The sequence below is a fragment of the Harpia harpyja genome, chromosome 3, assembly GCF_026419915.1.
Source record: "Harpia harpyja isolate bHarHar1 chromosome 3, bHarHar1 primary haplotype, whole genome shotgun sequence".
In the NCBI taxonomy this organism is placed as follows: Eukaryota; Metazoa; Chordata; class Aves; order Accipitriformes; family Accipitridae; genus Harpia; species Harpia harpyja.
The window spans coordinates 3,506,345-3,533,907 of NC_068942.1; the positions used below are offsets into that span (position 1 = coordinate 3,506,345).

Sequence of the window (27,563 nt, forward strand, 5' to 3'; positions counted from 1 at the left end):
TCTCATTTGCGTTTCAGATCCAGTTATCTTTATTGATTTGTCTGTATTGATCCCTATGAAAGCAAAAGACAAATCAGTCACTGAGCTTGCACATAGGTTGCCCCCCAAACAAGCACAGAATGCCACAAGTAAACAAACCATCCTGGAACGTCCGTAGTATCAAACACTGTGCACAGCACTTCACAGCCAAATTTGATGCAAGCCTTCTGCCTTTAAGAAAGGTGTTATGCCATTTAAATAACTGGAAGTGTTCCTAGGAGTCCCAACTCTGCTACATCCAACATACTAGGATCTCCTTGAATTAAAAGTGCCCTTAAGAGGCCTAGCTTTAAATTAATCCTCCTTGAACCAGGGACAGCCTTTGAGATTGCTGTGTTCCATGACGAAACTGCCTAGAGGAGGCAAGGTAGATGACATTTCAGAGAGCTTCTGAAGATATTGTTCTTCCAAAGCCAATATCCTTTCAGTTAGTTTTACGCTGTCCTTGTGCATCTGATTCAAGTCCTGTTCAGTTTTTTGGATGGCTAAGTGATTAATTTTCCTTCTCTTCTCCACACGCCCTGCAGGAAAACCAGATGGCACAGTCAGCACACCGGATATCTAATAGACAATGATACAATAAAGACTGGCAGTAAGTTTTGAAATTAAGTTATGATAACTGTTCCCCACAGCATATTTAAAATTAAGCGATGATAACTGAAACCCACTTCCATTCATGATCAATGGCTTTTTTTCTTGAAAGAAGAATGCAGACCTACATTCATATTTACTACTAACCCTTCAAGATAGCTTGCTATAGAAACAGCACGGAAGAGGTATCCATTTCTTATTTGCTTATGTATGAGGAATACTTGATTTAGGCTTTTCCCAATTAGACAAGATCTTCTATGCTCCATGAAAATGCTCAGCATATCTTAAAAGACTATTTTCTCATACTATGAGGAAAAGAGTTACAACCTTGGAAAGTGTATATTTTAAACAAGCTAAGATAGCATTCAATTAAATGCAGTCAGTTTCATTAAAAAATTCCAGTCTTAAAATGCTTGAAGCCGTAACCCACCCCCCCGCCTTTAAAAAGGAGCCCCCCCCCCCCCCAATAAATCTGAGTCTAAACCCATTTCTTATCTGATCTTCAGGCTTTCTGCAAAGTTAATCTTTTTATTAAAGCTTTTGGAAGGATGGTAGATTTGGGATAAAAGACAAGGAGGCTTCATGGGCAGCATGCCTAGCAGAAAACTTTATAGAAGCTTAGAGCAGTTTGCTGTGGCCATGTGTTGGTAACTGTGGAAAAACAATCCCTGTGGTAAAAACCCTAAGCGTTTGTGTTCATTTGGTCATCCACGCTTAATACTGTTTTATTCCAAAATGAAAAGTAGATACAACAAACTGTTAGCACAATTTTCTCAAGATTTTGTTTCTTCAAGAAGGATTTTATAACATAGAAGTTATAAACATTATGGCAATGAAGGGCTCATAAATCAAACCAAGTAAGGCATGAAAAGAAGCTTTTATCTAACCTGAAGCTAGTTTAGCAAGCATATGCTACATCCATGATTTAGTTATTCAAAGGCCTCCATTTCATGCTATTTCACATTCCAAACATTAGGATGTCCATAAAATAAGTGTTCTGCCAGCTCAATTCTGGCAATACTTCAAAGAACATCCCTTGCATTGGTTTACTCTTATCAAAAGCACAAAGCATAGTAGAAATTCTTCACAAAGTACCAATAAGCAGCTTTAACCATATATTTGACATGTGGAATTAACAGTGTTCTTATTAAATTTTAAAATCAAGTTTATTTTCAAGAATAAATTAGATTACATTAGTCTGCTTCTTAAGGTCATTCAGAGATACGATATGAATGGACAAAACACACCTGCTCTGTGGTTGTGGAGCCTGTTGTTTCATACCTCTCCCCACGCTAATGACCACTTAACAACTCTCTGCAGCCAGTTTAAACTGGAAAACCCTCAGGCTGAAAACAGATCAAACCAAACTGGTTAATGTCAATCTAATTTACCTGAAACTGAACAGGTGAAACTGTTACCTTCCACGTCTGTGTCTAATCCACTGTTGTTCATTCATTGCTCGTTCAGATTCCTGTAAGTTTTTATAAAAGGAAAAGAAAATCACTTGATTTCCAAAAATGTGACACAAATTACTAGTTTACCTGTACTGTGAGAGATACTATGGAAAATAACGACTTGCTGTAGTTTTCATGGGATTCTGCTATTTTCTTCCCAGTTTGGTTAAAACTACTGCTGTAGCAGCCACACACCACAGTTCAGTGGATAGCTAGTGACTGAAATGCTATCTATGCTGCAACTGCAATTGCAGCTGTCATCACCTTTGTTTAGTTAGTAAAATGTAATCAAGCTATTTTTGAATTTGCATCAACGTTTTTTCCTTGCTAGGCTGCTTATTCTTTCCCACACAAATTGGCCATTATGCTGAAGGTGTACGTTTAAAAAAAAAAAAAAAAAAAAAAAAGACAAAGCTGCAACTGGTAGTCTTCTATATTTTGCAGATTAAGAACTAAATACAGACAGAGCATATGGACTTCACAGTTCTGGCAGATTCTGTCTGTGGTTTGCAAGTGTTTGGTGCCTTATCCTGAAACTTTAATGTAGTCTCAGCAATGTACCACTTCTTCCTCTCCCCTACTCTAGGTAAGAGCTACGATCATATCCCAAAGTCACCTCCTTTAGGGACATTACAAATAACAAATTAATATTTTTTTCAATTCCCTACTCATCATTAAGGTCTATCACTCAGTGCTGAGGAACAGGTCTTAGGCTATGGTGCTCTGTATTAGTGACAAGTATCATGAACCAGAATCTGTACTCTAAAGCTGTATGCTTAATTCTTCTTTTACCAAGCCAGTCACACACATAGAGGACCACTAGGACATTCCACTTGCAGATTTACTAGTTATATTACTAAAGCAGCCCCGTAAACATAATCATCTTTTTTCCCCCCGTGAAGAAACAAAGCTTTTTCCCCCATGTTACTGTTCAGAAACTGCTGTCCTCTAGTTCTCTTCAGCTAGGTCCTGCTCCTTCAAAAACATACAGAGAGAAGACTGCAAGCAACCTCAGGGCATAAAAGGCTCTAGTTTGGTAACATTTTCCCCTCCCTACCTTCCCCTACAATGCCATGTTATTCAATCCTTTCCACTCCCTCCCTGCTGTGCCACCTCCAGTACTATGCTGCAATAACTATGACATCAAGGCAAATTGGATTAAAAAACCCCAAATAAACTAAAAACAGACACACACACACACACACAAATTCTTTAAACACTTGGGAGAAAGTAAGTTTTTAAGCGTACCACTTCTATAATCCAGCTCAGGTAATTCAGATGCAAAAGCAGTTGCATCATCCCACCTGAAAGAATGGTCTAGGAGTGCTAGGAAGAAGAGCTAGGAATCTTGAGTTAGGGCATATTATAGCTCGAGATTCTCTCCTCACAGTGAAGGATTTATGAAGAGGGGTAAAGTACAATAAAAAGCAATACAATTCTGTTTTCAAATACTTTAAATCATCAGATGAAGCCTAGGTTAAACCATATTCCAAGTGTTTGGTATTTTCCTGATCAACACAGACAAGTGCCAAAACAAAATCTGTGTCAACAAGAAAACGAAAGTATTAGAAACAATACAGCCTTGGGTTATAAGAAATCTCTATGTAAATAAACAGCAGGCAGAAGAATACAGTATTTTTTCTTACTACATGTTCTTGATTTTCACAGCTTCTACTCCGATGCCCGAGTACCCAATCTGTATTAGATGGCTGTATTCTGGAAAGAGAAAGTAAACCTGGGTGTAAGCTGTGTGTGATAACACAGTGCATAATTTCAGGCATGGAAAAACCCATACTTTTAGACCAGTTTTCTTCAAGTTTTTTCCAACAGTGAAAACAAACGTAGGAATTAAATCCAAACACACAGCAACTGTTCCACTAATTTTAGAAAACACCTTAAGTTGCGGAAAACATGAGGGATACTTTCTATAGAGCGTACCCTTGCTCAGTCCTAAAATACCACTGGTGTGCTGCCTTATTCTCACTTTCTTACATGCCTCCCCTACCATTTCCAGGAAAGTTGCATCTGTTCTGAGGCCAGAAGAAAGGTTAATTTTTAAGAGATTTATCCAATCCCATTAACTGTCTCCTCAGCAAGCCTTTACACCAAAAGATTGTCTGCCCTTTTAGCTTGCCAGTTTCCCTAACTTTTCAAAATCTTGCTTTGTCAAGATACTCTTTCCTAGTTAGTAAACTTGAACATTTTTATTGCAGTTTGTTTTATTCTGACCCTGACTAAAGCAGATCTCAGGCTTAGTAACTTTATTATACAGACTAGTTTCTTTTCACAACTATTCAGCAGAGTACTCCAAATCCAGCTAGGTTAAAAAAAAAAAAAAATCTCCAAAACCAGTTGAAAATTTTATGATTACCACTGTAAAAGCTGTATTTTTAAGAGGACAACTAAAATGGCATTAAAAGGCTAGGGCTAAATCTTGTTTCCTGTCTGCACTTCTATTGAAGCCTGTAGGAGAGATTGTGGAAGTAAAATGAAAGCATTGTTTGTGTAGTAGTTTTAGCAATATACTAAAAGCAAAACCAAAACACAAATGTACTCAAACATGCAGCCAAGGTAACCATCAACAAAATACAGGTAAAACAATGTTTCTCTATGCCTATAGACCTAAAATGACAAGTCTATCGAGGTTTCATTTAAAATTTACAAAACCTTACTGTTAGATCTGTGGAGTTTCTCCGGAAAAAGGAAAACCAAACCACCTATAACCTGACAGTAGCAGTCTGTAACTATGGCTAAATCAAGATGATGTAACTTGAAAAGAGAAAAAACCACTCTTCTCTTGTGCTGTGTATGCAGTTGCCAGTCAGCACAGAGCTCTCCTTTCGAAAGCTCAAAGGCAGGGAAGGCCACAGATCTGACATACAGGCTCTAACCATGGTTTGCACAGGATGACTTTCTGTGAATGTCTTTTTTTATCCTCATTGTGAGGAGGGGTGTTTCTACTTAACACCCGTAGGACAGCGCAACCAAAACCAGCATCAGGTGTATGGCCGGAACCCCCTGCTCCCGACCCCTGGTAATGTGGTCAGCATAACTAATGGCAAGCATGGCAAGCAGCCATTCTCTGTGACCGAGCGGGTCACATATCCATTCCCTTTCTCCTCATTATCAGGCCCTGAAGGTCCCGTGAACCAAACAGACTAACCAAACAGATTTCTTCTTCCCCTCCCTACCGGCCTCAAGGCTCCTGGGCCCCAGGCCGATTACTCCCTGCCTTGCTGGCCTTGAAGGTCCCAGGCACGTGGCCAGCCAAGTGCTGTTGATGACCCTGAGGCAAGCGTAACTGTGCACAGAGCACTGTCTGTAAAATCAAGTGGTTACAAGTCCCAAGTGGGGAACTGGGACCCGAACTGCTGCTTGACAGTGAGACCTGTGACCCCCCGGGGACCAGGGACGCCTCCACTGTTGCCTGCTTCCTCCCGGGATTGAGGGAGTGGCTTGAATTCTTTGTATGGTTTTCAAGCCTAGATTATGATTGTTGTGTTGATACAGCAAACCATGTATTAAGATTGGACCCAACCTGAAGAGGGTCGAGGGGATTAGAAACTGTAAGTTAAGTTGTATTATGAATTCTGTATATGACACTACTTGTAAGTTGTACTACATTGATTCTGCCTGCAGAAATCCTGTGGCGTTCTAATAATAAATTCTGTGCTATACTAATCGTAATATCCCGTTGAGAAAATAGAGTTTTAATTGTGACTACAGGTTAGTGCCATCATCGTTCTGGCCAGGATCCCTAAAAGAACCTCTCTGTCCCCTTCGCGTCCGGTGACAGAGGTGTGGATCCATCAGGACTGAACACATGAACTCAGTTTGCACGTACACCGTATATATTTCTACTAACAGGAGGGATGCCCAAGTCTTAATGGAGACCCTTCTGACTGGGCCAGCCACCTACTTTCTTTCAGGCTCAGGGGGACTGCAGACCAGTCACCTCCTGTATCACACATGCGCTAGAAGTTCAGCACCTTCACCCAAATACCAGACTTAGTGTTTCTGCGGAGAAAGTGAACAAAGTGTTCACCATACAACCAGCTTGAGAAGTTCCCATGAATACTATTTCTAATATCAGCCCACAATCAGCTCAGTTGTCCTGGAAAATACTGTTTCCACTGTCAGTGTAGAATAAAACAAAGGACCAAGAGACTTTCCTCTCCTCTCTGAAAGATGCAGCAGCACTCCAGAAAGGCTGCTGTCACCTCAGTAATGCACCAATCCACATCCTGCCCCAAGCTGCCAAATAATTTATGCTAACAGTTGAGCCTTCCAGATTTAGTGAGTGTTAGTTGTAGGACTCCAGCTTCTGACTCATCCTCACTGACAGGACAGCTGGAGAGGTTAAAGACATCTGACAAAGGCATTTTGAGTCACCCTACTACCTAAAGTATAGAATCTGTGGGATTTTAATCAGAGCCTAACCCTTTAAATACCCATTTGAGATAAGTCATATAAGCTAGACACTACTATACTTATTCACTAGCACGAGGGTTTGAAGAAAAGGCTGCATCACAGAGGAAATTAATATAAAGGGGGGTAGACAGCCATGCTTTTACAAAAGAGTTTGGTTAACCCACCAAATTTGGGATACTGACATGCCAGAAGTGGCATGTTATGCGCAGATATTTAAGACTTACTTTCCCAAGCATTCTGCCAAAGAAGATCCAAACCTGGATACAATGCTCATTTGAGTGTTGAAGGGTTCTGACTTAGTATCTGCCTTGCTAATCCAGATGAAGCAGCATCAGTTCTGCATGTTCCTTCTTTCTTGATGTAATCTAGATTTGTGCCAGTGATATGGTGGTTTCTGCTCATCCCTGAGCAGCTGTTAATGAGAACAATGGCCATTTACTTGTACAAAGCTGTCTATACCAACTCAAACAGCACAGAATCCTCACCTTAAACCCTTTTGTACCCTGGGGAAAAAATGAACTGTGTTAGAAAATGCTGATATTAAATACAAAAGTATTACTACATACAAGACTGTGGGTGTATGCTGCTCTACTATTTAGATACTGATCTGGAACTGGTGAAGAATACAGAGGTATTGCTATGAATCAACTGTTTACTCAAGATTTTCTTTTAAAGTTATACATAGGCGTTGACAGACAACACATTTAACTACAGCATTACTGAATGAAGCATGCCACATACTGATAAGATTTTTTTTTTTTAAGCAAAGAATAAAATTGTTTGTTGCTGCATAAATGAGGGAAGGACCAACTCTTAAACCCAAGGATTTATTCTGCAGATGGCAGAAGTCAGAGGCTGACAGGCACTGTGTATGCCTGGCCAGTTCTATTTATTATTTTATCTCTTTTCTAAGGAGAAAGCTTCCTAGGGCAAGCTGTCAGACACTGGTGAAAATGGAAAGAACCATTATATCTAGCCCTACCACCTGTTTTCCCTTTTTCCACTGTGGGATCACAAGATCTGGGACTCTTGCTTAACAGCAGTTTAAGTTCAAGGGTCTGCCAGAGGAAGCATTACTTCTAAAGTACGCTCAACAATCCTGAGGAGCCCACTGCGAAAAATACAACTTGTGAACTACAGGCAACTGTAAGTTTGTTAGTATTTTTAGATCAATAACCACTAAAGTAAAGCAAGAACAGGTGGCAACTCTGCTGCTTTGCAAATATGCAGTGTTTTATACCACAACATCCCAAAGCAATAGTTTCGTTTTGGATGAGGATTATCCAATGAAAAAATCACCCACCTCTCAGAAAACATAATTTACTAGTTGAATTGTGTCTAACAGGCATGTATCCTCTTTCAGGCTCCTTCATTTCGCAATGACTTGGAAAAAACACTCAGATTCACCCCAAGTCTGAGATAACTTGTTTTACACTGCCTGCCCTAATCACAAGTAATCTTTTGATCTTTCCTCTCCACAAAACACTAGGCATTCTACACGAGAAATTTCAGATTTGCTCCCAAAGATGCTCTCAACAAATGTGACAAATGCTGATTTTAGATTAAAAGCTTCCAAATAAGATTTTAGTTAAAAACCAGAGGCTACTTGATTTTGGGGTGGTAGTGGAATGTGTTCGGGCCAAATACACCACAAAATTTTATGTTTGATTTTTATTGTTAATGACTTAACACATCAGTATCTTAGCATCATCATTCAATGTACTCTAAAAACATTTATAGGCAGATGGACTGCAAGGAATGTGAACAAGGAAAGCCATCTCATGCTGTAGGGAGGAACACATAGTTCTGGCATACTAAAAATAAAAAGAAAGCATTAACACACCATATGCTGTGCAACAGCAAATAGTGTTATTTAGAAGCGTTCCAATAAAAGCTAACGATGGCAAAAGTTCAGACCTACTAAAAAAACCCTGAAGGTGACTTCAGTCAGCCACATGCTTCACTGTTAGATAAAACTCGTATTTTATGCAATGTAGTTTCTTTCATTTTACACAAACCTTAGGATAACATATACCCAGTTAAAGTTTTCCTTGTTAAAGTTACTAACCATGCCAGACAGGAGTTGAAATGCAAGTGGCGAAGCAAATTTTGGTTTGTATATAGCCCATGACTATTTTTTCCTAAATGACTGACTTGTCTTGCACCTCAGTTGTAGTCTCTTTCTACAGACTAAGTTCTGTTTTAACCTCTGTATTAGTACTACTATGCAGATGCACATTCTCTCTCAAGCTGTATGAGCAGAGCAGTAAAAAAGGGAGAAGGTCTTTACTAAAGCAAAGTATTTTCTTGTAAGTAAAAGTCTTTGTTATCACAAACCCATGTAATTTCAAGTCAAGTAATGTTCATTTTCAGCATTTTTGGAAGCCACAGGCAACATGGGTGGAAGAACATGGGTGCCTCTGTGTGTGCGCATAGTGAATAGTCAATAAGCAAGCAATTTTTTCCATAACTTTAAACTGAAGATAGCAACCAGGAATAGATTATTTCTTAGAATGAGTCATTGATCTTGCAACTGGCCTAAGGAGACTTAGGAGAGCTAAGTCTTTTAAGGAATATAAACACTTCAAACTGCCACACAATAGACAAGGTCTACTGACTGTAGCATGGTACTGGGTGATAAACTCGTAATTTAATGACACCATAGCCTTGTGCAAATCTTAATCTAATTTTCACTTTGTTTATAAAATGGTGGTAGCTTCACATACCCTGCAGCAGAGATGTGAAATCAGTTAGTTACACTCTCAATTCTTCAGGACTGGCAGACAAGCTTCTCAATCTCAGCCTTGTTGAAGTGCTAACTCATACTGTTAGGGTAATCAGGTCCAATTACAAGAGTATGCAGATGGCAATCACTACATTTTCTTGATTTTCTGTTCTCTTGGTGTTAAAACACAACCGAGGTCTTCCTATTGACTTACTTGGTCTTTTGCTTTGTAGCAAAGTAGTTAAAGCATGGAATCAAAACAGGACACCTTTGCTCAACAGCTCTAACTCCAGCCCATCAGAAAACATGGAGGGAAATGCAATAGACTTAATCCATATTAAAAACCTTCAGTAAATTGCCATTCTGCCGTTGAGTCTGTGAGGTAACCTGACATCAGCAAAAACATATGTCAAGGATTAAAACACTCTTAAGCATATTCTAGAAAGGCACATTTAAACCAAAAGATGTATGGTTCAAGTTTGTTAGATTTTACCTGACAGGTCTCAAGTATTACTGAACTCTCTGAAAGAACTACAGTTGATTCAAAGCAGCAAACAATGACTTCACATGTCTTTGTTTTGTTCCAGAAGAAATATTTCATTAGCATCTCAGATGGAAGTTTCAGAGTCCACAATGCGTGTTCATTCTGGTATACCCAGATGCTGAATACTACTTCAATTCCCTTTTAAAAACATAACTAGAACATTTGTTCTTAATGCAACAGAGGAGTTGCACTAAGAATTAGCATTTGCCCTCTTATCAGAAAGGGAGCTGAAACAAAAATGTTCCCACCTCAGACCAACGCTGAACCCAAGCTGCCATTCTGAAGCCTTTGCTTTTGTGCACGGCAGACCTCCATTCACAGTCAACAGCAAGAACTAAAATACACGTGTCTCACAACTCATTTGGAGCAACTGTTGGACGACAATAGCTTACATTCACTGAACACTTTCCCCTCACTACTGCCTGCTTCTGCTTTAACTCCACTTCCAACACAAACAGAAAACCCAAACAAACAGAAAACCCAAAGACTCACTTTTCAACTCATAACCTGCCAAGTGAAAAGGAATCAGCAGGCCTGTAAGGAAGAAGTCTCCACAGAGACAGAAAAAGGGTCCCTTTTCTCACCCTTGTTCCTGTCAACATAAGGGACTGCTCCCAACCCCCTTTTATGTGAATAGAGCTTTTAGAAACTCCATTCGTTCTTCTTAACTCATGAGTAGAGTAGGCCAGACAGGGAAACGGGGTGGCACACTTTTTCCAAGCAATCTCATTCCTCTTTTCCCACATGCAAACATATGGAATGCCTACTAACCCTTCCCAACATACCCTCCTGCCCCACATAATACTCTTTTGTTCTCCTACTACTTGACCCATTTTTTAGTTCAAAAACAGCTAACGCAAACCAGCTATGATCACAAGCTAGAACATGCTGAACCAACTGCCATGAACCAGAACAACTTCAGAGACAGCTGAAGGCAAACAGGAAACAACGAGGAAAGATAGTAGTTTGACTTGCTTACAGCAAAGCTGTCCCCTCATTACACAGAGACCAACAACGCTCAACTCCAAGATCAGTCTTTTTCCTTGCTTAGATAGATCTATGAATTCTGATACTGTTTTCCCCTTAAAATTAAATGCACTGATCTTACTCTTCAACCATCCTTTTCTATGTCTGAGATGCATCTGCTCCAACTCTTCATTGATTGAGGCCACCATCTCCAGCTTCAACTTTGTTTCTGCTTCCTGTCCCATCACTCTGATTTTTCCAAACTCTGAAAGAAAAAAAAAAAATGGCAACTTAGTGGTTGCTTGTAGGCAAAAAAACCTTTGCCCTATACCAAGCTGCCATTTTCTTTGAAATAATTGAATCCTTATTCACTGTAAAACAAAATAAAAATAAAACTATATGGTCCTATTTAATTTATTACACAAGAACTTACCCAAGTTAAGTTTAGGTTATTCAAAGAATGTGAGGAGAAGACTGCTAGAGGTACAAACAGGGAAATGAGGATACCTAGTGACTGTAATGAATAACCTGTAAGATGCCTTTGCTTCAGCATTGCTAAAGGGACAACAGAGTGGATGGATCTCCAGTAGTTTGCTCACTCTAAGTGTAGATATTACACAGTATATGAAGGCTTTGAACTTCAGCCATTGATAACATGGATTAGTTGATCACCATCAACAAGGATCAAGAATAGGCTTCCTAACACTGTATTTTCAAATTCAGAAATCTGATACATTGAATTTATCAAATTTCCTTTTCAAGACAAAAGTTAATTTTCCATGACATTTTGATCATAATCACTACATTTAACTCAATCATTTTTGTCCTCTTAGTTGTTTAGTGTTTTTATGGGAACCTTTGTAGGCAAACTGTCAACCTCATTATCCAAACAGCTTGAGCAGCAACAGCTTAATATCTGTCATGGAAAGAAACACAGTCCTCTCATGACTAGAGCTGTGAGGCCACCAAGTTAATTTTTCTACTCTTTCAGCAAGGCACACTATTTTTATACAGTCCCTCAAAACCCTCTCACCTCTGAAGGCTCCAAACTCCATTTCAATCAATACTTTAATTGTACCAGGAGTTTTGAGTAAATAAAGCTTTTCAAACTAATCCAGAAAACAAATTTTGCACTTCAAAATGCATTAGGGAACTGAATAATCCCAGGTAACAATCCCAAGAATATATAAAAAAAAGATGTTTTCATTTAAGTACATTCTATCCTTGCTTGCTAAATTACAGCCCTATACAACTAGTATATAAAAAATTAAACTCAAGTTACACAACATTCTTTCTCAATGTTTCACATAAAGCATTAAGTAGCATAGCAATACTTAATGTCGTATATCTTTTGGGAAGTGAGTATTTTCCAAATAAGTCTAATAAAAAAAGCCAACTCCTCAATTTCCATATATTGAGATTGCTGTGCTAACAGTATAGTGCAAGTACTAAAATATTTTTCTACCACTTTGAGGTTCTTTGTCTCAAGACTGAACAAATGCCATTGCAATGCTGCATGATATTAACTTGAATGCTTAAAAATAAACATATTCTCAAGAACAGCAATTTAGAATGACCATATGTAAGTAGTAAGAATTACTGTCACCTAAGGCATAATTTCAGAATGCCATGAAGAATATGCTTTTTTAAATCAGATATTTGACCCTGAAAAATACACATCAGACTACATCAGAACTGATCCAGTTAAACTTTTTTTTTTTTTTTTTTTTTTAATTTAAAAAACCCCAAAACATTAAGACTACCCAAAAACTGCACTGGTACTATGCAGAATGGGGCAAGAGCACTCTTACAGTGAGGTCCCAAAAGTTACTCCATATTTTTCAGCTGTATACATTACTTCATTCATATGAAATTATTTACATCTCACATTGGTAATAAGAAAAACAAACACACTCTAAAAACTCCATTATCTGCATTAGTATTGTTTTAAGACCACAAAAAGTGATGATGATTATTATCAAGCTAAAAAATTAGTGAGAGTTAGAGCTCAGGGGAAAATGAAAAATCTCTAAGGGAATTCTTTCTCTACACCCTTAGAAAGTGCTGAGTAGTACTGACTCTATACTAATTAACTACTATGCTCATTGTAACATCTATCCATAAGCTATGAATTCAAGTGTAGACTGAACATAGCTCCAGCCATGACAGAGCAAATATGTGCTGAACACCACCAGTTACTCTAGAGAAGAGCTGTAAGTTCTTAGGGTTCGTGGTAGAACAGTTATTGGCTAAGAACACGGGGGGGGGGGGGGAAGAAAAAGAAATGAGAAATTTTATGGGAGTTTGAGACTGGCTGTTTTCAACCACTGTCTCAAGTGTGTGGATCATTAATTACTTTTAAGAGACCTGCAAAAGATAGCTGGTAAAAACAAACCTAAATCTGCTAATTTTGCAAATGCGCTATGCGTGTATTCTCATCCATCATGAATTTTCCAGGAGTTCCATTCAGAAAGAGGCTAGAAACAGATTCAGACATAGATTTCAAAAACTACAAAAAGTTTATTATGTTAAAAAAGTTCTGAAAAAGGTTTCCCTCATTTACAAGCATTTGTATGGAAGTATAAAATTTAAATCATTCAAATAGCTATGAAGCAAATTCATGATTTGTAATCAAAAGGCCTTTTCTTCAAGTAATCGCTTATCATGTTATGTGTGTATTTTGCAAAGGTTAGAAAACCCCACTACTCTCACATTCAGATTACTTCAATATCAAGAGAGAAAGCATTTCTTGGACTGGATCTGACAAAAAGAAACTAAAATTCTGAGAGAAACCTATAGGAGATACCATTTTAATGACACAGATCAATGCAGGAAAACACCTGGTCAGTTGTTCTCAGAAAGTTAAGTTTTACCATCTGTTTCACTTACTGCTTTTGTGGCAGGCCTCGAGTTTGACTGTAAGACTGTAATGCAACATTTGGGGAGGGGGTAGAGCATGAACTGGAGAACAGATCACTTGGACTCAACAGTTAATATGAACTAATCCTTCCAACATCAGCCTAACTCTAGATGTTCATTTATAATCAAGACAAGCAACACATCAGAGTTATTGTTTATAATTGTAAGACAAAAACCTCAGAACTACGACGTGGCAATAATTCTATTAAATTCCTCTTTCCTAAGATTAGGGATAAAAAAAATAACTTGAAGAGGTTGTGAAGTGAAGGAAGAGTCAGAGTACTGATACCCAGTGAAGGTAAGGATAATCTACAGGTAACTGACCAAAATTCATTTAATGTATCATATGATATTAATGAGCCATAATAAAAACCTATAGTATTTGGAGAAGCCTACAGCTAGAAGGATAGCAAATAATTCCCCATTATTCTATTAATTGCTAAAGTATCGTAATTTCAATAACATTGAAAGCACGCTGAAATCCGGCTTCTTCAGATAATGATTAGAAGACTTGGGGAGTGTTTGTACGTTTTGCTAGAAAAGTAAATGCACACAGTTTATGAAAATTTATACATGTTGGGGCACTATGGCTATGTTTTCTGCTCTTAAAAAAAGAAGCAATTTTCTCAGCAACTAATTGGACCACACTAAAAAAAAAAAAATAAAATCAACGTACATTCTGGAAAGCCATTAGCCATTACATTGCCAGCACAAAACTTTTTATTGCTAATGCAACAGATGTAATACAGGGATTGTTAGCAATATAAAAACCATCATGGCAAACACCCCTGGCAAAGGAGCCTTGCTGGCTCCATCCTCTTGATCACTTAGCTGCCTAGACAGATATGTCATATTGATACTATTTATATATACACACACATACTCATTTATGAGAGGAGGAAAGACATTTAATATTCCACCTGAAATACCTCAGAATAACCAGGTATAAGTAAGGAATTCTGAAGAGTAGTGATATAAAACACTGCTAGATATTCTTATTTATTTAAACCAAAATAGGTCTTAGAAGTCCATACAGCTGGCAATTACAGGTGGACACCAGTACACTCCTCAGTGTCAGAGGTACATAAGTAAGCTGGACATAATCACACAATTTTAAACTATCTAAAGTTTTATGTTTTAGCATCACTCAGTGGCTGTCGATGCCTCATTTGCTTCTGTTTAAGATCAATAACTTCCTTCCAAAGGGTCCCCCCACCACCCTGGAAAATTCAAGGGAAATATTTCAATAGATCTTAAAAAAGCCCAACATTGACAGAAAAAGGGTGAGGGGAGACTGGGATTTTGTAAGTAACACTAAACTCCTCAAAACAATCATCAAATGCTTCCTTCATCATGAAGTAAAACCTATTTACATGAAAACAGAGAAGATCTATGGAGATAAAACAGGGCAAGTGAAGAGATCATTAGTGACACATCCTAACACCTTATTAGTTAAACTGCTTTTAAGTTCAGCTATTATATCAAGCAGGAAATACATCCTGCATAAAGTAGGCATCAGAAACAAGTTTCTAGTATCCTTCACTTAGTAACTGAAAGGCAACAATAAATGTCATCCCATGAAGCACTGTGTTGCTCATGAACACAAATAAGTTTTAAAGCAAATGAATATGACATAGTGATAAATTACACATGCTTATACCTGAAGCATGGATGATCTTTAGGTTCCCAGAGTTATAAACCTGGGTCTCATTTATTAAAAACGTGCTCTAAAGTGATGTTGAAAGATACCAGAGGAACTGCAAAGTGAACTTTTCCATTTCAGTTCAGACAAATTAAATTTTGTTTCACAATTTACTTGAAGAAAAGACCACATTGATTAAAGAGGACTTCATCACATCTTGAATATAAAAACCCTAGACCTGAAAAGAAAAGTGCGTATGGCAAACAAGAGAGGGGGGAACTGGAAACAGTAGACAGAAGAGCATGTTGGTCAGCCTCGGTAATGGTTGCCTGGTTGTTGCATCCTTAGATCGCGAAGGCTGCAAGTCAGGCAATGTTTCTTTGGAGAGGTAATACCTTTTATTAGACTAACTCATATAGCTCAAAAAAAGACCTGACGTGCATCTGGGCACATAAGACCTTTGAGGTCACTGTGTGACCAAAAGCTTGTGTGGCACCCTGTCCCATTATAAGCAAGTCTAATAAAAGATAATTACCTTCCTCCACAAGCCTCATCTGATATATATCATTATACCACATGCAGTCTCTGCAAAGAGATGATAGTGAAAAATCAGGATACTGGTTTAGCAAGAGTCATGTACCATCATAATACATAATCTCTCAAGACTGTTACAGCACTTCATTAAAATGTCATAAGCAGCAAAAAAGCTATACCAAACAAGCAAAAAGCCCTCATGTACAGGAAGACAGTACATTCAGGGAACTCCCTAGACTGAGGGAGCAGCACCCTACTTGCTTATTTTAAGTCTGTAATGCAATGCTATGGAAAAAGGCAGCAGGAGGAAATTCAATCCCTGGGAACAGGGCAGAACTTAGTTATCACAGTGGTATTTATTAAAAGGAGGTCCTGTATTACAGGAGCTGTTTCTCTTAGAAAAAAACAAGCAACATGAGAAAGAAAGTTAGCCAAAAATCCATCCTGAACAGATGAAAAGAGATGGTACTTCACCCGGAGAAGCAAAGATTATGTACGTCCAAGCTACTTGCCTTGACAGCCTCCTGAATTAGCTTTAAAGGTCAACTCTTCAAGAAAGTACTCAAAAGCCCTGAAAAGGTCTCAGTGAGGTATCAGTCTTCAGCTGGCTCCTTGGCTTTCACCACCAGGAGTTCTATTAGAAAAGCCTCAAGTTGCACAAGAACATGTTAGGCAATTTAAGTTTCCCAACTTTCTTTTACAATACAGAATTTAAATGTGTTCTCGTAACACAATTGCACATCAGACGTAACTGAGTAACTCTGCAACAAGCATAAGGCGCTCCAGGCATACTACATTTCAGCCACCTTCAGGCATCTAAAAAGATGATGTCTAAGCTAATTATTCCAGATTCAGGAAGCCACGCACAACTAAAAGATACTTTATCCCATGCTAGAAGGTGACTTGAGATCTAATTTTCAAACTTGAGTTCCTCAGTTTAGCAGATAGCTTATTTCTTCAATTGTCTACCCTGCTAGATGCATAAACACAAAGAAAATTATTATTAATTTGGTGAGTACTGGGATCCTAAGGACATTATTTGGGAATGCGGTTCAATACTGTTAAAAACTGACAGTGCTTTACATCACACAGATACAGTGGCCCAGCCTATGAAATGCAGCACATAGCGGACTGTCGGCTACCACATTTCATTATCAGATCAGTCCAATCCCATTAAGCAGGCCCCTGTAGCAACTGACAGATACACAATTGCATAATGGAATAGTTCTCCACAATCAAGAGAAAAACTGGAATGACTGTTTCCCAACAGTACGCAAACAAAGAAGGATTCTGACTGTTGAGGATGGTGGTACAGAAAAGAAAACAAAAACCTCCCACCCACAAACCAGGAAAGAACCCAGGTGCTCAAGGTCTTGATACATACTAGCTTTAGAAGGATTGGACATACTGTTTTAAGTGTGGAATCCATTACATCCTGTTTTCCTTGAACCTGATGAACAACTGCTAACACCTTGCCGATCTCTGGATCACGCTTACCAATTTCTATACAAGGTAAAGGTCCCTAAAACAACCAAAATAAAACGCTGAATAAAAGCAGTGAGAAAGAGACAAAACGACTGCTTAAGAAGTTCTTTTATTTAGCATCTCCCTCACATTCTCGAAAGCTTCATGAAAAGGAAAGAAGCATGTATATGTGACCAGTACACCCTGCTCCCGACCCCTGGTAATGTGGTCAGCATAACTAATGGCAAGCATGGCAAGCAGCCATTCTCTGTGACCGAGCGGGTCACATATCCATTCCCTTTCTCCTCATTATCAGGCCCTGAAGGTCCCGTGAACCAAACAGACTAACCAAACAGATTTCTTCTTCCCCTCCCTACCGGCCTCAAGGCTCCTGGGCCCCAGGCCGATTACTCCCTGCCTTGCTGGCCTTGAAGGTCCCAGGCACGCGGCCAGCCAAGTGCTGTTGATGACCCTGAGGCAAGCGTAACTGTCTGTAAAATCAAGTGGTTACAAGTCCCAAGTGGGGAACTGGGACCCGAACTGCTGCTCGACAGTGAGACCTGTGACCCCCCGGGGACCAGGGACGCCTCCACTGTTGCCTGCTTCCTCCCGGGATTGAGGGAGTGGCTTGAATTCTTTTGTATGGTTTTCAAGCCTAGATTATGATTGTTGTGTTGATACAGCAAACCATGTATTAAGATTGGACCCAACCTGAAGAGGGTCGAGGGGATTAGAAACTGTAAGTTAAGTTGTATTATGAATTCTGTATATGACACTACTTGTAAGTTGTACTACACTGATTCTGCCTGCAGAAATCCTGTGGCGTTCTAATCATAAATTCTGTGCTATACTAATCATAATATCCCGTTGAGAAAATAGAGTTTTAATTGTGACTACAGGTTAGTGCCATCATCGTTCTGGCCAGGATCCCTAAAAGAACCTCTCTGTCCCCTTCGCGTCCGGTGACAGAATAGGAGAAGGAAAATGAGATTGAAGAACCAGAACAAGCAAGCTTGTGCACTGCTAACATTCACATTAACTGAAATGGGATATTTAAATTCCAAAATGAGAGTGCTGCTTATACAGCTCTTTAGATACAGATGTGAGATTTGTAAGAAATGCCATCTTTTCAGGATCATGCCCAATTGTGCCTTCTGAGACAGTACAGTTTGTGCCTTTGAGTCTTTTGACATTTTTAACTGAAGATAATGTATTAGCTTGCTCACCATGGAAAGTTGTCTTGTACCACAGTGCAAATACTGAGGACTGCCAAAGCTGTAGTCATACTGTCTGCAACCAGAATAACTTAATAGTGGCAATACTAACTGATGCTCTCCAGCAACATTTGATAAAAGCCTCTCATACCTTACGGGGTAAATATGACTAACCAAGAGTCCAAGACTAGAACACATCCTTATCAGTGATCTGTGAGATATCCTAAGTAGAATATTTAAAACTGATGAACAAACTCAGGATATTTTTACATAGAAACATAAAGTTACTTACTTTCCTTTTTATCTTCCACAGCAACTTTTCCTGTCCTTTTTTGAAAAAGGGATGTTGGTGCTTGCCAGAACCACATTGTTCTTGCTTAGCAAAGCCCAACTCATATTGTGTAGCTCTATGAAAGTCATTTAAAATGAAAAATAAAGACGAAGTTTGAGTTAAGTGACATCTCTGTGTCCAAATAAGAAGGCAAAACAAACAGTTAAGACTTGCATTAGCAAGGACAACAGTATGTTCAGCTGCCAGAACTGGACACAGATGTGACCAAAGTTCTTATGACCTTCTGTCAAAAAACCAGACAGACTCAAGTTTTTCCCCAAAATGGGACTGGGAGGTAGGGATAGAGGGGGAAGGAGAGAAAGAAATCTTCTGCCTTCATAATTTGAAGGTCCTTTACAAATACTCTAAAGTTTAAATGATAATTAAGGTTTCCAAGTTTGGACAAAGCCCCAGAGTGAAAAACCCAAACACCTCCCATCCACCTCACAACCATCAAAAACACGCCTCTGTAAAACCTTTGGGCTATATTCTCAGCTTCCCTAAGTAGATAACTGCCCAGATGCTCAGTTCAAGTAAATTGCACTATGCATACGCAGATACCCACTGAGAAACTACTGTAAACACAAAGTCTCTAATACATAGAAGTTCTTCAGTGTAAGACTAAATAACTCAATTCTTAGAAAAGAACAACTCCCCTACACACCCTTCCTCCAGCCAAGAAAAAAACCCCAAACTTGCAACCGAGGAACTGAAAAGGACAGCAGTTCACAGCAAAGAAAACTTAACAGAATATTATTTGGGGACAGAAAACAGTAGGAGGAGAAAGTTAAAGAAATTAAAAGAGGAATAGATGACAACTGTATTCTGCAAAAATCAGAAGAGCTTATATTGGGTAATGTAAACATACACACACGTTCTTCTTCCTCCCCCAAAATCTTATTTTTCAGTAAGTACAAAATTTTTTTCAGTTCATCTTAAAGTTTTTATAGCTGTTTATGATGGCTGCCACTGAAGTACCAAGCACAACGATAATTTTCTTCTTCCTGTTAAGCTAAGATGAATGTAAGAATTAAGGACAGGAGTAGTTGAGTGCAAAAACACACAGCCAAAAACTAAAACTTTGTTGCTGTCTTAGGATAACTACAAGTATTTATGAAACTTGTCATAATATTTGGCACAGTTTTTTTCACTAGGATGTGACAGACTGATTACTCAGACAATTTGTGCAAAAAGAAAACAGAAAGAATGACAGCCGGTTCTTGGAACTTACCTATTAAAAAGTTAGTGAAACAGTTTTGCTGGGTTGACTTACAGCTTACATATTTGAGATGCTTCTAAATTTCACTCTAACCAACAAAGAAAAACTAGCTAGGAAAACTAAAGTGGAAGGAAACTCTGATGAATGATCATAAAAAGATGAAGTTACAATCTTTCAAAAGGCGAACACCAAGATAAAAATAAATTCAGAGAATTGATAAGACAGATCTCATCAGATGCAAAGTGACCTATAATGCATTAATAAATTAGACAGTAGACATGGTATACCGTAAGTTAGGAAACACTACATTTTCCTGCAGAAAAATAAGAGGAACAATCCTTAAGACCAAAGCAAGTACTTCTCAAACCAAGGGTATGTATGCTTTAAGTACTGGGCTTTTAAGCTAAAAAGATTAATCCTGCCTTTGCTTCTAACCACGCCCTGCGGCTGTGGTCTGAGATACTACATTGGACAAGACAGTCAAGCAGATATAATGCAACTACAGCAAATCCAATAGAAATGCAACTAAGGCAACCCAATGTATTTTTAGGGCTATGGGGACAGACTTTTACAAATTCCAAAATCCCAGATTTCAGCATGCATGAGCTTAATCTTTACACAGGGAAAAAAAAAAACAACTCAGAGGAACAGAGAAAAGCAGAGGAGGTAGCTAGGTGAAGGCTAATATATATGGAAGGCAGGGTAGAGAGAGAGGACAGATTTTTAGTAACTCTTCATTAATAGAAATTATTTGAAATACCAAAGTAATATAAAATTTTAAATAATGCTAAGCAATTTACAAAATTGAGCTAAATTATGTATTTTCATTCTTGCTCTGCCCTTGTCAGAAAGCTTAGCACAGCTTTCCAAACAACATGTTGCTCTTCCTGCCAGTGGAATTGCTGAGCTAGTATTACAAATACCCAGAATGGCACACCGCTAATCCAACAATTTAAGCCTTTATTTGAGATCTGTTTTAACAAACATACTCTGTTTTCAGTCTTTTGAGTCACAAGAACAGGTTTAGGCTTGTACATTTTAGTTTCTTAAAAAAAAAAAAAAAAAAGAAGTATCAATCACCATTCAATCCAACAGTCTTTCCCATGAAACATTTCTCTTGGGGCAGGTCATAATTTCTTAAAAGACAAAAGCAAACTGATTCTCGCCTTTTCAATGTGCGTGTTAATTTACTAGGCTGTGCTTTCGGTCTTCTTGACATTATACTCCAATTCTAGATGATCACTTCTACTTTGATTTAGTGCTCCAATTGAGAATGATGGTGTGGAAGCACCGAGTGCTTTGGCTACGTTCCTTCCCATGCAAGGGAGTCGGACAATAAATACTGGGGCATCCTGGGAGTCTTAGACTGTTCTAGAACTGTTATGTACAGAAAGTGGAGGGAGTGCATAAAATTGAAGATCTGTTTTTTCAACTTAATCAGTAATGCAACCAAGAGCCATGATGCACGTACTTCAAGAACAAATCAAGTCAGTAAGCATATCAGTTAAGGCTTTTGTAGGAACTTCAGTATAAATTTACCTTGATTTTGTAATTCAGCTCGATCATTTCAAATCTTCACAGAAATACTACCATCCCTAACCTTTTTTATTGTATTGTCTTTTTAAGCATATTCTCACGGCAGACTATTTAACTCAAAAAGCCAAAGAGTGATAACGACCTTGATCAGCTCCCTAAGCAGCTTCCCTGCGCAGCTGGCAGACCCTGGAAGGCAGTGCAGGGTCAGGAAAATGTACATCAAGTCACTTCACTTGCGACTCACCTGCCTGCTTCTCAGCTCATTAACAGCACCTGGCTGCAGGTCAGAGCGCTCTCAGGGGCTGCTTCTGTCACTAAGAGGAGCCAAGCAGGTTCTTGAGAGGTCTAAGAGATGAAGCTTTAACCGATCCTGTCATCACAAATAGGGAAATGATAGGAAAGTTAACTCTGGTCCCTGAAACTCATTTGGGAGACACTGTTCTAAAAAAAACCAAACCACCACAGACACACAACACAACTCCAAAACTATGAATAAAGAAAAAAATACATGCATGAAAGAGAAAGGAGTGATGGAATAAAGATTCGGAGAGATGTCAATACAAAAAGGACATTCTAGGCAACTTCTCCATCTCTCTTTAAAGAGAGGATTCACATTTATCCAGCGGATCTGTTACAGATCATAATGTTCTATAGTTGTCATATTAGCTGCATATTTACATGCTGCACTGAAACTACCACAACACCACATCAGACAAGAACTTGTAAACACCACTAACTTGTACCAGGCATCTTACTTAAAAGATGCACTGAGAGGCCCAAATACATTTCATTTCCAGAATAAGCCACAAAATTAACATTTTAAAAGCTGAAAAGCTTTTACTGACTCAGGATTTCACAACTCTAGCATTTTAGTAATGAATGACAAATTATTTTCCACAGCTCCTTCAGAGTTGAAATTCCTTATTTCACTTATTTTAATGGAAAACTGTTAATATTATTTAAATCTACACAATACTTCTGCCATCACACGGTATGGTTTCTGGAATCAGAGTAACTCGATGGCAGCATTCCATGAAATACCTGTTAGTCAGAGAAGCGTTCATCAGCAGTGCACAACTAAATAGCCTCTTAAAAATGAAAAAAATTAAATCTAAATACTTTTGACTGTTCCCCTCCAGCACACAGAAGTCTGTAAAGACAAAGAAGATTGGCCCTCATTTCTTAACTATCATCCGATCAGAAACAGCCAGCCCAACTTTTGAGTTCAAAGTGACAATTCTGAAAGTTACTGAATCAAATAAACCCCACACAATCTAGCCATATATACAGAGATACACTCCTGTCGTGGTTTAAGCCCAGCCAGCAACAAAGCACCACGAAGCTGCTCGCTCACTCCTCAGGGGGAGGACTCATCACACTCTTCCCCTGCTCCAGCATGGGGTCCCTCCAACAGGAGACAGTCCTCCACGAACTTCTCCAACATGGATCCTTCCCACAGGCTGCAGTTCTTTACAAACTGCTCCAGCATGTGTCCCTTCCATGGGCTGCAGTCCTTCAGGCACAGACTACTCCAGCGTGGGTGCCCCACGGGGTCACAAGTCCTGCCGGAAAACCTGCTCTGTGGGCTCCTCTCTCCACAGATCCGCAGGTCCTGCCAGGAGCCTGCTCCAGCACGGGCTTCCCACGGGGTCACAGCCTCCTTCGGGAACCCACCTGCTCTGGCGTGGGGTCCCTCCACGGGCTGCAGGTGGAGATCTGCTCCACCGTGGACCTCCATGGGCTGCAGGGGGACAGCCTGCCTCACCATGGTCTTCCCCACGGGCTGCAGGGGAATCTCTGCTCCGGCGCCTGGAGCACCTCTGTGGCAGTGTGCTCCCCTCCAAACCTGATCTGTATTTCCCATAACCCTGCTCAAGCAATAACCACCAGCAGCTCTCATAACAGGTATGTCTGGTCATGCTGGCTGCATTCAGCTCAAAGTGGATTTGGGGGAGACAGATAACAATACAATAGCCAAGGGCTAATTTGAACAACGTGCTCACCTAACCACAGTGCTGGTCAGTGTGCAACTCAAGCCAAATTTGGAAGAAACTAACACCTGTAGTCAGTCTGTAAATATAAATCAGTTGTCTTACTCGCTAACTAGTGGACAGCCCAGGGCCCCTTGACCTCTCCCGCACGGCAGGGGGCTGCACACACCAGGATGCCTCCTTGAGTAGGGATGCCTCTCAAGGTTACTCCTCGAGGTTGAGAGATTCCTTGCTGCAACAGGTTCTCGGTGATTAGTAGCATGCTAAACTTTGAAATCTTAGCTAAGTGATATAAAGGATTGATTGTGCACATAGAATCTTTAGACATAAACCATTGACCAAGTCTGGGACTAAGTCCGGATCCAGCCGCATCTAAACTCCTCTCTGAGAAGGAGTTTAGAACGCAAGGGGGTCCGCTCTGAACCTCATGACTCAAGAGGAAGGTCTCCCTGACAGTTTTGTCTGACCCTGTCCTCTATGCAGTAACAAGTGAACCTTGCCATCGAATCTTGTTAAAGCACTGTTGCATTTACTATCAAACTTTGTTAAATCGCTGCTTTATATCAATAAACATATTGCTACTTCTCTCTTATGAGTGAAGTGTGTCACTCCATCCATGACAACCTCCCCCCCTCCTTCTTCACTGACCTGGGTGTCTGCAGAGTTGCTTCTCTCTCTGTCCTGGTTTCAGCTGGGATAGTTAACTGTCTTCCTAGTAGCTGGTACAGTGCTATGGTTTGAGTTCAGTATGAGAAGAATGTTGATAACACTGATGTTTTCAGTTGTTGCTCAGTAGTGTTTAGTCTAAAGTCAAGGATTTTTCAGCTTCTCATGCCCAGCCAGCGAGAAGGCTGGAGGGGCACAAGAAGGTGGCACAGGACACAGCCAGGGCACCTGACCCAAACTGGCCAACGGTGTATTCCATACCATGGGACGTCCCATCCAGTATAGGAACTGGGAAGGGGGGGCGGGGAATCGCCGCTCGGGGACTGGCAGGGTGTCGGTCGGCAGGTGGTGAGCAATTGCACTGCGCATCATTTGTACATTGCAATCCTTTCATTATTACTGTTGTCATTGTATTAGTGTTATCATTATCATTATTAGTTTCTTCTTTTCTGTTCTATTAAACTGTTCTTATCTCAACCCATGGGTTTTGCTTCTTTTCCCGATTTTCTCCCCCATCCCACTGGGTGGGGGGGAGTGAGTGAGCGGCTGCGTGGTGTTTAGTTGCTGGCTGGGGTTAAACCACGACACACACATATTCTCACTCCTCTCTCCGGATGCAGTTTGTTGTACAGTTTCTCCCTCTCCTTCTTACATCTGTTCTCCCAGAGGTGCTACCACTGTCACTGATGGGCTCGGCCTGGGCCAGCAGCAGGTCTGACTTGGAGCCGGCTGGCATTGGCTCTGTTGGATGTAGGGGAAGTTTCTAGCAGCTTCTCACAGAAGGCACCCCTGTAGCCCCCCTGCTACCAAAACCTTGCCATGCAAACCCAATACAACTCCTCACTCACTCTGTCTCAGAAGACAACCAAATAGGAATCTCTCATACTTCACAGGTATTGTATTTTTTTAAATATACAGAGAAGAATCAAAAGTCTTAAACCCTGATATCTAAAGCACCATAAAAGCTCTCACGAGCAGCTATCAAGTTGCTTGGAGCATGAGCAGCAAGTGCTCTGTGTGAAGTCTGGCTCAGTGAGCCATAAATTCAATACTATCCTAAAATAATAAATGCACAAACCCAATGTAATGCATTTGATTAACAAACCAGTGATAAACCACAGTGAGATTATTTACTGATACAGTTGTCACATTCCTGCCAGGCAGGGATTACAAAGTTGTCTTCAGCCACAACTGTCAGTTTATCACTCAACAACCTAAACATAATGCGAACCCATAAGTCACAGGCTTCATGTAAATAAAACATGATGGTTATAGTACTTCCCAAGAGGACCCTCAGCTGAGGCTGTCCATTCTGTACCACCGTTCAAGTCGTATGTGCTGCAAAAAGAACTGTGCCTCACAAGCATACAAAGCCTCTTCATCGTATCGCAAGTGAGCCAACCCACGCATTGAACAGATCAAAAGGAATCCATGCTTTTCCTGATGAGGCTTCTTACAAGGAGCTCCTCTGCAGGTTCCTACTCTATCTCTGCCCCCTTTACTTTGCCACAATTCCTCCCCAGCCCCTGGTTTCCCTTATCTATCCACCTGGGTTACAGGCAAGATGTGCTGCACCCGACTTGAAGGCAGTGAGACAGTGGAAGCCTGACCAGCGTGCTCCGGACGACCACCCAACTGACTACTGCCTCTTGCAACAGTTAAGCAGCTGAATTCCTTCCTTGGGTGGTACAAGTAACCTGTGACTTTCTCTTCCATGAGGGCACTAAATTTTATAAGATTTGGAGGACCCTAGCCTTCTTCAGGTGTCAGGGGAGCGAAGAAACACACACACACACATTGTATAGACTTCATAAAGGCATAGGACCTTTACAGATCAGCCGTTCCCATGACTGCCAGCAGAACAGATCAGCCACAGAAGCCTTTAATACTGTTGACCCTAGGGAAGTTCCAAAAAAAAAACCAACCCAGATTGAGAAAGACATAAAGATCTACATTAAAAAAAGTACCAATTGCTGCATTTCTTCCCTAGTACTTAAACCTCCATGTCTGGATTATAGTTGATTTGTCAAGACACAGCTGAAACCAACCAGCTCCCTACCACCACCCACCAAATTGCCTCACTTCCATTTTTTTACCTAAAGAAATCACAGAAGAACACACAGAGCCCTTTAGCTATTTAAGGCATTAGAAAACAGTATGTAATTTTTTTAAAAAGAATAATCAATGTGGCATTATTACTTAAACCGACACTTCACCTGAAAGTAAGCAGCAGCCTCAGCAGAGGCTGTCTTGTTTCCATGTTAAGGAAAGTAATTTATTTCTTTCAATGCTCTTTCAAGAGTGGAATAAAATCGACAAGAAAAGGCAGCATACATCTTTCCCAAGCTGTTTTTGTGAGCCTCAGTCAGAAACACTAGGTCATTGCTAGGGATGCTTTAGCTACTCTCCGTGATGCCTTAAAGCGTTCATTTATTCTGAAACATAGGAACATACAGAATCCATAGCATTACCTGAGGACAGGCGTTATTAAATACTGTGGTATTCTTGCACAGCCTTCCTTTCACAAGCGCCTCTTTCTTGATTCGGGACGACACATCCTAAACTACAGCCGATCCTCACAGCCGGCTGCTTAAGGATTAACACCAGGCCCTCCTACGTACATACCCAAACCACCGTGAAACTCCGCCGACTGTTCCAGCCCAGCCAGGCGTCACCACCCGGGACCACTCTCCTGTCAGCCATCAGCAATCTAGGCACAAGGCAGAGGAGGGCTTCCTCACCGGCGCCGAGGTACCAGAGAACCGGCGCCGAGCTCCCGCCACGCTGCCCCGCAGCTAAGCACAAGGCAGCCGCTACCTGACAGCGCTTCGAGCGCCCACCCGCCTGAGGGCCCCCCCGCACCGCTAAGAGTTATTAAGACCCCACAGGCTGGCAGAAACAGCAGTTTAACTTGGGGCAGAGAGGCCGAAGCCCCAGCTCTCCCCTCACCCAGGAGGCGCCGCCTCGGCCGAGCCCCCTCACCTCACCTCACCTCACGGGGGCGGGAAGAGATGGCGGCACCACCGCGGCACGGCGCGGGGGGGGAGGGGGCACTCGCTGCGGCCCCGGCGCTGAGCCCGCTGGCTTGGGGATCCCCCAGCAGCGCCCACAGCCCGCCGAGGAGCTGGGGCAGGGCCACGCCGCTACCGCCCGCCGCCTCCCTGCCGCGCCCCGGCGGCCTCCCGCACCATGGCCGCCAGGCGGAGCAGCAGGGCAGAGTGCCGACAGCTCGACGGAAAGGAGCGGGAGGAGGCGGACATCTTGGTCCGGGGCGGAAGTGCCGTGACACCGGCCTCC

General features: G+C 40.7%; 1 long non-coding RNA gene across 5 annotated transcripts; it reads right to left on the reverse strand.

Moving 5' to 3' along the window:
* Positions 1-27,560, reverse strand: LOC128139169 (uncharacterized). 5 transcript variants are annotated; one of them, XR_008234258.1, is made up of 8 exons: positions 27,259-27,560; positions 26,892-26,976; positions 21,854-21,979; positions 10,893-11,015; positions 6,740-6,927; positions 3,731-3,800; positions 2,022-2,101; positions 1-560 (listed from the first exon to the last, which is right to left on the reverse strand). It is a non-coding gene; the product is annotated as an uncharacterized LOC128139169 (long non-coding RNA). The 5 variants fall into 5 exon arrangements; XR_008234257.1 differs by lacking the exon at positions 26,892-26,976 and having other exon boundaries at positions 27,259-27,557; XR_008234259.1 differs by lacking the exons at positions 21,854-21,979; positions 26,892-26,976 and having other exon boundaries at positions 27,259-27,557.
* Positions 27,561-27,563: the final 3 nt, after the last annotated feature.